The sequence below is a fragment of the Octodon degus genome, unplaced genomic scaffold (assembly GCF_000260255.1).
Source record: "Octodon degus isolate 3935 unplaced genomic scaffold, OctDeg1.0 scaffold00097, whole genome shotgun sequence".
NCBI lineage: Eukaryota > Metazoa > Chordata > Mammalia > Rodentia > Octodontidae > Octodon > Octodon degus.
The window spans coordinates 11,027,291-11,041,358 of NW_004524673.1; positions in this window are offsets into that span (position 1 = coordinate 11,027,291).

Consider the following 14,068-nt stretch of genomic DNA (forward strand, 5'->3'; position numbering starts at 1 on the left):
TCCAACATCAGCTACAAAACTGGGATATCTACTATCACCAATCACATTTAATATAGTTCTGGGAACATTAGCTAGAGCCTTTAGATAAGAATGAGAAATAAAACAAACAAGAATAGATAAGGAAGAAATTAAAGTATCATTATTTGTAGATCTCATGGTACTGTACCTGGAAGAGACAGAAAACTCCACCATGGAGCTCTTAGAAATAAGAAACAAATTCAGTAGCATGGCAGGATACAAATTCAACACCCAAAAATCAATAGCATTCCTCTACAAGGATATCAAACTCATTGAAAGAGAAATTAGAGAAAAAAATCATTCACAATAGCGCACAAAAATTAATACATAGGGGTTAATCTAAAAAAGGAATTAATTGATATATACAATGAAAATTTCAATCCTCTGAAAACAGAGATCAAACAGGATTTGAGAAAATGGAAAAGGATAGGAAGAACTAACACTGTCAAAATGACCATATACCCAAAATTGTTACACAGATTTAATGCAGAAAACATTCCTAAAATTTGTTTGGAACCAGAAAGGACCTAAAATAGAAAAGGCAATCCTGTGCAACAAAGGCAAGACAGGAAGCATTACAATTCTTGACTGGAAATTATACCACAAAGCTACTGTGATAAAATCAGCATGGTACTGCAAAAAAAAAAAAAAAAAAAAAAATTGACCTGAGTATCAATGGAACAGATTACAAGATGTAGATATAACTACAAACACACTTAGCCCCCTTATCTGTGACAAATGTCCCCAAAACGTTCACTGGAAGAAAGATAGCTTCTTTAACAATGTTGCTTGAAAACTGGCTCTCTAAATGCAGAAAATGGAAATTAGACCCTGATCTATCATCATGCACTAAAGTCAAAATAAATTAAATATCTAAACATTAATACAAATATACTAAGTTTCCTGAAAGAGAAAGTAGGTGAAAATCTTGAAGGCATAGGGTAGGCAGAGAGTTCATGAACAAAAAACAAAATGCATAGACAATACTTCAAAAAATCAACAACTAGGATATCATCTTACTGAAAAGTTTCCGCATGTCAAAAGAAATCAAATTGGGAAAAAATATCTTAACCAGCAATCACTCAGACCAAGGACTTCTATCTAGAGCAGATAAATAACTAAAAAATTCAGTCCCCCAAATTCAAAGACCCAATCAAGAAATTGGCATTTGAGATGAAACACACTTCTCAGAGGAAGAAATGCAAATAGCAAAGAAATACATGCAAAAATGTTCCACAGCACTGGTCATTCAAGAAACACAAATTAAAACAACATTGAGATAGACCATAGCACCTCAGAAAGAGTGGCTGTCATAAAGAAATCAACTAGTAGCAAACACTGGAGAGGCTCTGGAGAAAAAGGAACCCTTCTCAAGTGTAGGTGGGAATGTCGACTGGAACAACCAGTCTGGAAATCAGCATGGAGACTCCTCAGAAAACTAGAACTAGAAATCCCATTCAACCTAGCTATTATACTCCTGGTTGTTTTTCCAAAATAACAGAAAACATCACACTAAGCAATACATGTGCAACCATGTTTATAGCAGCACAATTTGTCATATCCAAAATTGGACAGAACCAAAGTGCCCATCTCCTGGGGAATGGATAAAAAGTTATGATGTTTTTATACAATACAGTATAATGTAGGTATAAAGAAAGCCAAACTTGAGGCCTTTATAGATAAGTGGCTGCAACTAGAGGCCATATTCTTAAATGAAATAAATCAGATCCACATGTGTATATATTGTATTCTCTCCCTAATATAAGAACCTGAAAGAATAAATAAAATTTAAAAGGTATAATAGATATAGTAAAAGGTAAAGAAACTCAACATGAGAAATAAACAATGAAAATGGGGGGATGAAAAAACATGGGATAAATAAGGAAGGGGAAAAATCATGTAAGTATACATACAGGATAGCTGAGATGATTGTACTACTAATTGTATCAGTTCTTTGAAAATAACAGTGTCTAGAATTTTCAGTTTTACTAACTCTGCTAATATGTTTGAGCAACTACATGAAATAAAGCAATAAAAAACATGGTTGAATACGTCTCATCTTGTTTTTCTAAATTTGAATGTTTTAAATGTCTTATCAATTATGATCATATTCACTTCAAATTAAATTTGAAAATAAAAAAGTAAAAAGGACAAGAAAAAAATTAAGCTTTATTGTAAGCAAACATGAATGTTCAATTATTTGTCCAATATTATCTATTGGACAAAAAGGTAAGATATATCTGTTAATCTGAGCAACAGATTTGACCATAAAAATATGTAATATAACAACTATTATTAATTTGCTATTCTTGTTTAGAAAACCTGTACCACATTTATTACTGTATATTACTCTGTTTCTGTCTTTGTTTTTGTTGTTGTTTTTGCTTTTACTCTTTAAAATAAAATAAAAATTTTTAAAAAGAAATGGAAAAGTGAAATTACCACAGATGCCATCAACCCAAGAAAATAGCAACTATTTTGAAAAACTATATGCCTACAAACTAGCAAATCTGACGAATAGGACAGATTTATAGACATATAAAAACTAAGAAAACTAACCCAAAATGCATAAATATGTTTAACAACCAAATAACAAGCCATGAAATTGACTCAGTATTAAAAAGGAATCTACCAACCAAAAAAATCCAAGGACCTGATAGATGCACTGTCAAATTCTATAAAACTTTTATGGATGTGTTATACCCCAATACTCCTCAAGGTCATTAAACAAACTGAAAGGGATATAATGCTCTGAAATACACTTATGGAAACTAGTATCACCCTGATCCCAAAATCAGATGAAGATCCAACTAGAATTAGAACTATAGGTTAATCTCATTAATGCTCATGGATCCAAAAATCCTCAACAAGCTGTTACCAAATATAATGCACCATATTATCAGAACGATGATACATCTTAATCAACTAGGTTCCAGCACAGAGATGCAAGAATGGTTCAACATATGTAAGTCAAAAATGCAACACATCACATAAATAAGAGCAAAGTAAAAAAAAAAAAAAAACACATGATCATGTCAATAGACACAAAAAAGTCTTTTGACAAACTCCAACCCTCCTTCATGATAAAAATTAGAACAAATCAGGTGTAGAAAGACCATACATCAACATGATTAAGGCTATTGATGACAGACCAATAGCGAGCATCATACCAAATGGAGAAAAGGAAAAAGCATTCCCCCTATAACCAGGAACAACGTAAAGATGCCTACTATAGCCCTTTCTATTCAACATAGTACTTGAAACATTATCCAGATCAATTAGGCAAGAGGAAAAAATGAAGGTGTTGCATATAGTAAAGGAAAAACTCAGATTATTATTACAGATGACATTATTCTTTATGTGGAGGACCCAAAAACTTCCATCAAAAACTACTGAGGATTAACAACTCACTTCAGCGAAATATGATACAAGATCAGCACACAAAAATCACTAGCATTGGTGTATATCAACAAGAAACAAGATGAGAAGAATATTATAAAAACAATACTATTCACAGTAGCTTCAAGGAAAATGAAATATATACAAACTAGCACAATAAAGGAAATTAAAGACATTTCAGCAAAGAAAACTACAGTGTCCCAAAGAAGAGGATTTGAGAAAACATCAGAAAATAGAAAGGTACTGCCTGTTCCTGGACAGACAGAATCAATACATTCAAATAGTAATACTTCTAATTTGTTACACAGACTTAATGCAGCCCCAGTCAAAGTAGCAGCAGCATACTTTATACAGAAACTTCACCCAACACATTCACTATGTGATCTTGGACAAAGGGGTCAAAAGCATGTGTTGGAGCAAAGAGAAAACCACCTGATATCTTTCATATGAATGAGGCATGGTACCAACAAAGAAAATGACAAAGAATGGGTAGAAAGGGACAAGAGGCCAGATTACTAGCAATAGGGAAACAATCCAAGGGATAGCACAAAGGGTGAGGAGGAAGGGAAGGGGAAATGAGAATAAAATATTCCATGCATACCAACATGATCTCCCGTTAATGTAAACACAATATCACATAACATATGCTAAGACAAATAATATCAACAAGTATGAAAAGAGGATAAGGAAACCCATGGGGGAGAGAGGGGCAGAGAAGAAGAAAGAAAGGAAGAAGTTGTAATACATGTATCTAATTGCTTCCAAAATGATTTTAAACTGCATGAACTTCAAACATATACTAATAAATTAAAAAAAAAATAAAACGATCTAAGAAATACTGTCTTTCCTCAAAATAAAGGACTACTATTTAGGTGATTTTTTCCTTAGTGTTATGTTACATTCAAATACTTAATCCATCTTGAAATGAGATGATATAAGGTAAAAAAAATATTTAAAAATTACACAATTCTATCACATCCAATTTTCTCAGCACATTGAAATATGAGATTCTTGCCCATTGATTTTATACTTATTTTATACTTATTTTCTCACAGAGTTAAACTATTTGAAGAATTTATGTGATAATAGAATGCATGTTTGCAACTGCTACCATTATTTTTTCATTAGCATTTAAATTTTTACAAAAAGACAACATAATACAAGCATCAGTACTAAATTTTAAGAACTCCACTCTCCCTCAAAATTATATGTAAGTGCTCACTGTAACTAGGGAAGTCACCAAGTACGACGGTGAAAATGAAGTGCCTGGACCCAATGGGCACTCAACTTACCAGGAAGAAATGAAAATGCCCCTTTTTTCTAAAAGACCATTTTCTCCTCTAAATCATCTCCAATTTATGCAAGCAGAGATCCTGCATGCAGCATTCACACAACATGGGAAATACCTTTTCAAAGTAGTAATTTGATGCAATTAATTATCAGCTCCTCTTCTTTTCACCAGAAAATGATCCATTTCTGGACCTAAGACAAGCTTAAAACTTTCCTATTAAATAATTATTATGGAAATAAGCAACTTTTAAAATGCCACTGAATAATTGTCACAGTATTTTGATGCACTTTCTATGGCCTAATATTTTTTTATTTGTATAAGATTGGAAACCAAAATTTCAAATCTTGTCAAATAATTACTTTGAATGTTATTAAAATAGCTCAGAATACTGAAATACATAGAAATATTCATTAATACCTTAAGTGTAAGAGAAAGCTTGCTTCTGGCTAGGACTATAAATAATAATACCTCATCCTACGTATTGATTGGTATAATCTGCTTGAAGAACTTTTCTGTGTGTATGTAGTAGGGCGCATAAGCATACTTAGTGATAAAGGAATTTTACTTCTACATGATATCCATCAGAAACGTGTACTGGAAGTGAAGATAACATTGATAGAAGTGCTTTTAATACATTAGGTGGGGTTATGCATATAGTTAAGAGGAAGTTAAAGTAATAAACAAAAAAATGATCATAGTGAAAAATAAAATGTATACATTATAGAATCACTTCAGTTTCAGCACTTAGCATACTGTGTTAGAGGTACAAAAGCAGCCACCTTCCCCAACCATCTATAGTTAGAAACACAAAGGACACACGGGTATCCATGCATTGGCTATTATTATTTTTCAAACAGCTTATACCAATCAATACCTAGTAGGAGGTATTATTATTTATTCAGAACAAACTGTAAAATGATTCCGCAAGGACTCGTGATCTACTCTAAGTGAAACAAGTAAAAGAGATGTGGATAGTCTGCATTTTTATTGTTCCTGAAGACTGGAGAGCCCATGAAAAAGGATCCATTGAGGTGATGCTTTCTCAATGGGAGATTTCCACCACTGCCAAGGGATAGAGAGTGCGGGGCTTTTTATCACATTTCCCAGATGTTATGCAGAAGGTAAACACGAGTGCGATGTAAAAGTTGTGAGGGTCAAACATCAAAAACAAGTTATCTTTATTACAAATACAACTGGAAATTTATATAAAATATGTCTATATGAAATTATCTATAAAAGAGTTAAAATAGAAAAAGTAGAAATTCTTTAATTTTTTGTAAGAAATATAGCCTCTTCACTTATGGATAAGCCACAAGGACTTTACAAAATAAGTTGAATATGCCTAGGAAGTTCTTAGACCAAGTAAGTGGAAGTTACAGGGATTTCTATAAATTATTCATGTGCAGAGCTAAGCTGGTTTTAAAGTTGTATGGTTATATTCTTTTGTTACTACCTATGTGGCAGCATAAATATTTTAGGAAATCGAATGATTTTTGCATTCTTTATTTATTCACATTGTATGATTTATGGCTTGAGCAAAATTACAATGTTTGATAAAAACAGGGGAAAAAAATTTCAGGAAAATGTAGTATTTTGCAAAATTAAATTACTGGCTTGTCTCTGTCCAAATCTTCCATAAAGTAGAAATTTTCCTGCTAAGTGAAAAAGCTATTGTAGTATTTTTGGTGTCTGAAAAAAACTTCAAAATAATCTGTTTCCTCTAAACATGAATAACTGTAATTTTCTATATTCTTGTTTCAGAATTGTCTTTTTGAAAATAATTGCAGCATCTCTCATGCAACCACCATTCATTTTGTCTCTCTGTTCAGAAAACTTTTTGGAACTTCTGAATGAACTCCTAGTATCCAGAGTTGCATAAGCAGCAGAATAAGTTTATAAGTTCAAATGGCCTGTTCTTTCACCTTTACATTTTCTAGTGGGTGTCTCCTAATATTGATGGGACATAATCCAAAAAACTTGCCCACTGAAATTACTGTCTGAAATTCCAATTTTAATGGTATTTATATATTTATTTGGTAAGTTAATGTACACATTTATTTGGTAATTAACTCTTTCAGTGCTAAGGAGTTCTCTTCCACGGTGGCTTCATCATCTTCACCAAACTAGTTATTGTCAAGCCCTACTCAGTTATATTTTTCCAAGTAAGATTCAGCACAGCTTCCATCTCCTTACTAGATATTTTAATGGATGAGTGGAGAGTGATGTTTACTTCAGGTATCTATTTTTTGAATATTCATATGTGGCTTCTCTTCTGGACTTCGACATTATAATCTATATTCTCCACCAGCACTTGAACTCCATAAACCAAGCTTGTTGCCATCCACTTTCCATGCAAAATTTGTTCTCTTTGATTTTTGCTTTCATTTAGAGTTGTTGATTCTTCTATCTGCTGAATTGTGCATATCAGAAATCTTACAACTGCTCAGAATTCTTCTTCATATGTCATTGGTCTTTTTTAATCCTATTCATTCTAGCTTGGGGATTGATCTAGAATAGCAAACTAAGCCTGACATGCATCCTTAGTCTGATGACCTATTTGAAACCTATATTACTTAGGGAAGAAAAGATTGTATTACTCTTTTAAGCATTTTCACATTCATAATTTAAGGTATCCCAATCTATTGTCTATTCTACCACAAAAATGACCTTTCCAAAATTATCTTACTTAAATCTTTCCCGGTATAATCAATAAGATAAAGTTCAAACTCTTAGCTCTTCAGAGTTTACTTGAATTTCATTTATATAATCTTTTATTCTTTTTACATAGAATTATTCTCCATTAACTTCACTCCTGCACACACTGGTGAAATTTCTATCACCTGTTCTTTTAATTCTTTCTTAACTGTCTCTATCAACTTCAAGCAGAGTGGAGATGCTTTTTATTGTGCTCTTACTGCACTTAGTCCATATGTTTGCTGTGTCATGTCACTTTGAATTGCTTAGTTTTCATTGTCACTGTGACACTGTGCTCCCTTGGCACCTGTACCCTTTATATCCATAAAACATGTCACAGGCTCTGGCACAGGGACAGTAGAGAGTGAGGTATTGACATTCATTCATTCAACAATTACTTACTAAAAACTTCAAATGATGCAGGGTATCATATGATTAATGAAATTACAGCAGTAAATAAAGTAAACTTTGACAGAGCTAAGACTCTAGTAAGTCTCCAGGAAAAGTATACTTTAGCATCATATATGAATTAGTAAGTCTAAACTGACACTTATTGATCAAAAATGTATATGATCAATTCATCTAATTTTTCAAAAACTTATTGTGATGTGCTGCCCTAACTTTCTCATGAAAATATATATTTAAATATACGAGCTGAGCAATAATATTTATGAAGAGGAGTAGGAGGAAGAGGAGGTGAAGGACAAGTAGGAGGAGGAGGAAAAATTCCATTTTTAAAACCTTAATTTATAATTCATTTGCACTTTTTCAAAAAGTAAATGAAATTTTTAAAAATCACAGAGGTAACTTTTACCTATGAGTTCTTATCTTGAGCTGGACTGTGGCTGAGAAATTCTCATTTTTAGCAATGTTATGAAATATAATATTTCCAATCAGTCTGGAACAGTGTATCCTGAAAGCAACAAAGACAAACTACAAAGCCTCTAAAACTGACAGACTAGGAGTGCTAAGGATGTTCTTATACTGACAGATGGTAAAGGCAGACTTTTTGTACAGAAAATGATGACAGTAATATTATTAAAGTTAATGCCTATAAAATATTTTATGTGCCATATATTATTTATATTATCTTAGCTCATATTAATTGATTCAATATGCTGTCTCAGCAGAATTTGCAAGTATTGGGGAAACATTGCGGCACAACTCTCTCAAATCTACAATATTACATTTCACTAAAGGAGGTAGCAACAGAACAGGAGCAGATATGGTAATTGCTGTTAACTTTTCTGCATTTCACTAAAGAAGATTAAAATAAGCCTAGAGTAGGTATGATAATTATAGTTGAACTTTGTCAACAAATTAGCAGAATTCACCTATAATGTTGGCATAAATATGTTGTTTTTGTTGAGATAATGAGTTGGGCACAATTAGAGTTATAATGAATTATCACTAACATTTATTGCAGCTATGTTTCACTTCATAATCTACACATGTATATTATTCAAGAAAAGTTTGCTAACAACAGAAATAATAAGAAGAGACCCTTACATTGACCTAAACTAATTCTATCTATTCTGTCTCTTTTTGTTTTGGTTTGGCTTGGGCTTTGTTTTTTGTTACAGCCTCTTATTCTTCAGTTCAGGCTGACATGAACTTACTAGGTAGACCAAGTTGACCATCAATTCATAATGATCTTCCTGGCTCAGCTTCCTGAGTGCTGGGAATACAGGTGTACGCCACCACTTCTGGACAAACTAATTATATATAAACTGATATATGAGTGAGACAAGATATTTAAAAGGAGCAACAGTATTTGTGGTTTAAGTCTTATACTATGATCAGATACCTTACATATAATGATGAAAAATAACCAAAATTATGCCTAGTTACATCACTCTTTCAAGTGGTTAATAACTCAAGTGGATAGTTACAAGCAAATATTTTAACTGGCTTCATTACTTATAGTCAGAGAGCCCACTTAAGATGGGATAATCCCTTGTTTTAGTCCCTTTTCAAAGAACAAAATTAAAAGGTAGAATAAGAATGATTCTGTTTTTCAGCTATTTTTCCTTCTCTTATAAATCAATGCCAGAGAGTCAACTAATTAATAACCCTAGCTATTTCTGTGCCATTAGAAATGTAAGTTTACTTTCAAGTCACAGCAATTTTTGATGTTCATCTGAATAGATCACTTTTGTCATCCTTATAACACACTGAGGATACAAATTCCTTTAACAGTAAAGATCTATGTGATTCTTAGGACAAACATTATTGTGCTACAGTTTCTCAGACTTTAAAGTTTTCCACTCAAAATTGGAAAATAAGCCCAGGAGAGCTTCTTCTATGTCATTTTTCTGATCAAAGGGCAGCTTTATACACTGAACAAAACAAGATAAACATACATACTCATCGGCTAAAGAAACATTTCTTAAAATCTAAATGGTAATTATAACATAAAAGTCTTTCAAATTTACAGAGATGCTAATTTCTCAGTGATTTTTTATCATTTCTGAGTTTCATTTAACTGAATTATCCCTCTAAGATACCTGAAGAATCACAAGATCCTAAATCAACTAACTCATTTAAATCACACAGCATGTATACAACATGATTAAGAATTTAAACCACAAAACAAATGTGCAATTTCGTACATGAAAAAAAAGACCCACACATCAAAGGTCATAAGGCTCTCATTTTAAATAAGCAAACATTATGTTTCCACTAATGAGAAAGTTTTTAGACTTTGGTGTAACCTCATATTTTGATATATTTTATTATACAAAATTATTGATCTTAAACATAATCCAAAAACATAAAAATATGCCAAACTAATGGAGAACTGGGTGAAATGTTTCCCCGTTTCTCTAGAACTTGGATCAATTGATGAAAACATCAGAAAAGTGTCAAACATTACTTTTTCTTCAAAAAGGCTTCAAATGAGTAGGATCCATACAACCTTCCCAGTTTGCTGATTATCATTTGCTTTCACTCAACCATCATTTGTAAAAGTCAAAGTAATGGACAGAAACCAATGGGGAGGAGGAAAATTGAAAAGTTGCATGAGAAAAGAATAGAAAAAATCTTATGTTCTCAATTAGGCAAAGAAGTGGCTGTAAATGAGAATAGACTTATCTAACAGAAGCTTTTATATACCAGGGATTTTGGTACATGTCTGTAATCTTAGGATTGTAGTTGACTGGGATAGGAAGATTTAATATTTGAGCTCACTCTGGGCAACTAGAGACTAAGCAAGACCGTGTCTCAAAAACACAGAATAAGGGTTGGAGATGTAACTCAGTGAGAAGGCTGTGTGTTCAATTAAATGTACTACAGAAAAAACAAAGAACAAAAGCAGAAGTTGTTTTAAAAGAGGACATGCTATATTAAACTTTAAGTCCCTACAGAATATGAAGGAAAAATTTACAAAAATTAAAAAATAGGAAGAAACAGTTGCATATTTTTCACAGAAATTTAGAAATCTTCACATATGAATACTTGATGTAAAATACGTGTTCCACATTATGCCTAAGATGTTTGATATTCAGAGAGATAGTGAAGTTAAGCTCAAAAGCCTATGTTGTAGGGTAATAATGATAAGCTTCTCTTCAACAGGGTTAATAACCTAGGTTTGAAGACCAAAAATTAGAGAAAAAGAAGCATGGCAAGGACAGACAAAATTTTGACCCTAGCCTTTCAAGATTAGTGAAGTCTCAGGACATAGGAGAACCTGTACTCCAGCATCATTTAACAGCTTTGCCCTCAATTTTCTGATCAAGAGATTATGGGGCCACAGAAGAATGTGATTAATGATGTATACTGTGCCTAAGAAGAGTCACATGGAGAGAAAACATTATCTCAGGCTTTCAAAGAGAACAAATTGGTCAAGCAATGGCTGTGACTCATCCACATGGCTGACACTGACAAAGTATCTACAAACTGTGGTACAGGGTTTCAGGATAAATAATGAGGGGATTTGACTGATCTTATCAGATACAAAAGTTACATTTCTTATTATATAGGTCTTGCTCTTTCTTGGTCTTAACCATCCAGCAGAAAAGTATAAAAATGAAGTATTAAAAGTAAAGCCATATTAATATGCTGAGCTGTAAAAGGCTCAAGTCAACAACTTCTTACATTGCCAGTCTTTTGGAAAACCCACTACTATTATGGACTACTGGATTATATTGGAATATTGTGCTGAATTTATGTACCTACGATATTTAAATGGCAACGGAATACCCTCCTCTGACAAAACTAAACCAAAAAGGGGGATACAAATGAAAGACCATTTTGTATCTATATATTCAAAATAGTTAGGCTAGATATACAGCTGCATTCTCTTAATTCAGTGAATAAAGAGTTTTTTTTTCTAATAGTGTTTCTGGACAAGATATCATGTCTGCATCTTGTACTATGAATAACAATTAAGAAGACAACAATATGCAATGTATTAATTTGAAAATGTGGTAATAATTGGTTTTAAAACTGTCTCATTGCTATTTTTTTCTCAATAAAACTATTTTAAAAAATAAAATAAATAAAAGAGGACATGAGGGAACATCAAAAGAAGGTGACCTGATCTGCCTACCAGGCTGCACTATGTTAGAGGAGTGCACAGACAATAAAGATTTCCCGAGGCCTTTCCAGCAGTGTCTCAGCTTCAGGCATTGATATTGACATAAAACTGCTGCAGTCAGGATAGCAACAGCAAGGGTTAGTGCAGGCCTCAGGCTAAATGAAAATTAAAGGAAGACCATCTTTGCTCTGGTTACACAGCATGACAAGAAAGTTCAGAGCATTTAGATCCAAATCTGAAAAATGATCAGGGAAAACCCTGAGTAGTAAGGAAACCCATGAATAAGACTGAATTTTTTAAACAAAAATTACTATTACATATTTGCAAAGTTCTTATATATGTGACATTTACCACTTATCAATAATGAATAGATAGGAGAGCAAGTGACAGGAAATAATGATTGGATTGTAGAAATAAAGAAGCTGAAGCGATAACTTATGATAGCAGTAAATTTGCAGTACACATATACAGTCAGCCACAAAACAAACTTTCAAATGAAATGTAATTTTAAACAAAGCTACTGTTTAAAATGTCAAGTACTACCAAATATTTGACAAATTAGAGTTATACAAATACCAAGAAATATTTTGTTTTTTCTTTTCTTTTTAATGTTGACCAATTTGGCATGTGTATATCTGTATCATTTCTAATATTGCTTTTCAAAACTGATTAGTTAGGGGCCAGGGAGATGGCTCAGTGGAATAAGCGCTTCCCTGGCAGGTGCAAGGGTCTGAGTTAAATCCCCGGTTCCGAAAAAAAAAAAAAAAAAGTTCAAAACTAATTAGTAAACAGTTTCTTTCTTTCTTTCTTTCTTTCTTTTCTTTCTTTCTTTCTTTCTTTCCTTCCTTCCTTCCTTCCTTCCTTCCTTCCTTTCTTTTTGATTTTTTAATTTTTTTCCATAATTTTATTCATAAACAAATAGCAATGAGACAGTTTCAAATCAAATCGGTAGGACAGTTTCAATAATTAACACACTGCATACATTCTTCTTAGTGGTTAAATGTTGTACAAGATGCGGACTTCATATCCTATTTACAAACAATATTAGAACAAATCATTCTATTCATTAAGAGAATGTAGCTATACATATATCCTAACCACTTTGAATACACAGATACAAAATGGACATTCATCTGTATACCCTTTTTTTGTTAAGTTCCGTTATTTGAATATTATAGGTGTGTAAACTCAGCAAAATATTCTAAAAGAGTCCAGTAGCCCATAATAGCATTGGGTCTTCTCTTTAACTGGCAATGTCAGAAATTGTTGACCTGAGTACCCCACAGTTCAACATAACAGCATGGCTTTACTTCCTATATTTCGTCTTCATACTTTTATACTGGATGGTTAAGACCAAGGTAATGCAGGACCTATGCAACAAGACCAGGCCCAGCTAGTGTGTGGGATAGTGTCTGCACTCCCCCAGCCCCTGTGACAGGGGCACAACAAAAGGGCACAACAGGTTCACTATTGTACCTGAGGGGCACAACAGGTTCACTTTCAAGGACTGAAGCAGGAAGGAGCTGAGCACAACAGCTACACCCAAGCCAGACAAAACTGGTAAAACTCAAACTTAATAGATCTGCGCCCGAATTTCAGTAAGTGCTAAGATTATAACTGCACCAAAGCGCTACACCAAAGGTAAGAGGTCAGTGCTATAAACAAAATGACAAGGAGAAGAAGCAAAATGCAATCTCAGTCCTCGAGCCCACCCAGAACAAGTGCAGAGGACACTACCTCAGCTGAAATATATGAATTAATAGCTTCTGAAGTAAAGAAACAACAGGAGAAAGGTATAGAGGAACTCAGGTCAGAAATAATCTTGAAACAAAAAAAAAATAAATCTCTGAATTGAGAGCGTCAGAAGTAAAGAAAAAATAGGAGAAAGGTATAAAGGAACGCAGATCAGACATAACCTCTGAAATAAAAAAAGGAAACTCTGAATTAATAGCATCTGAAGTAAATCAAATGCAAAAATATATGGAGGAAACCTGATTTGAAACAAACTATGTAATAAAAGAATTAACTACTGATTCTAAAGAAGACATTGATAAAAAAAAATTAGAGGAAATTGGAAATATGACGATTTCTTGAATGAGCAATACAGGAAAGAAATAGATCACATGAAG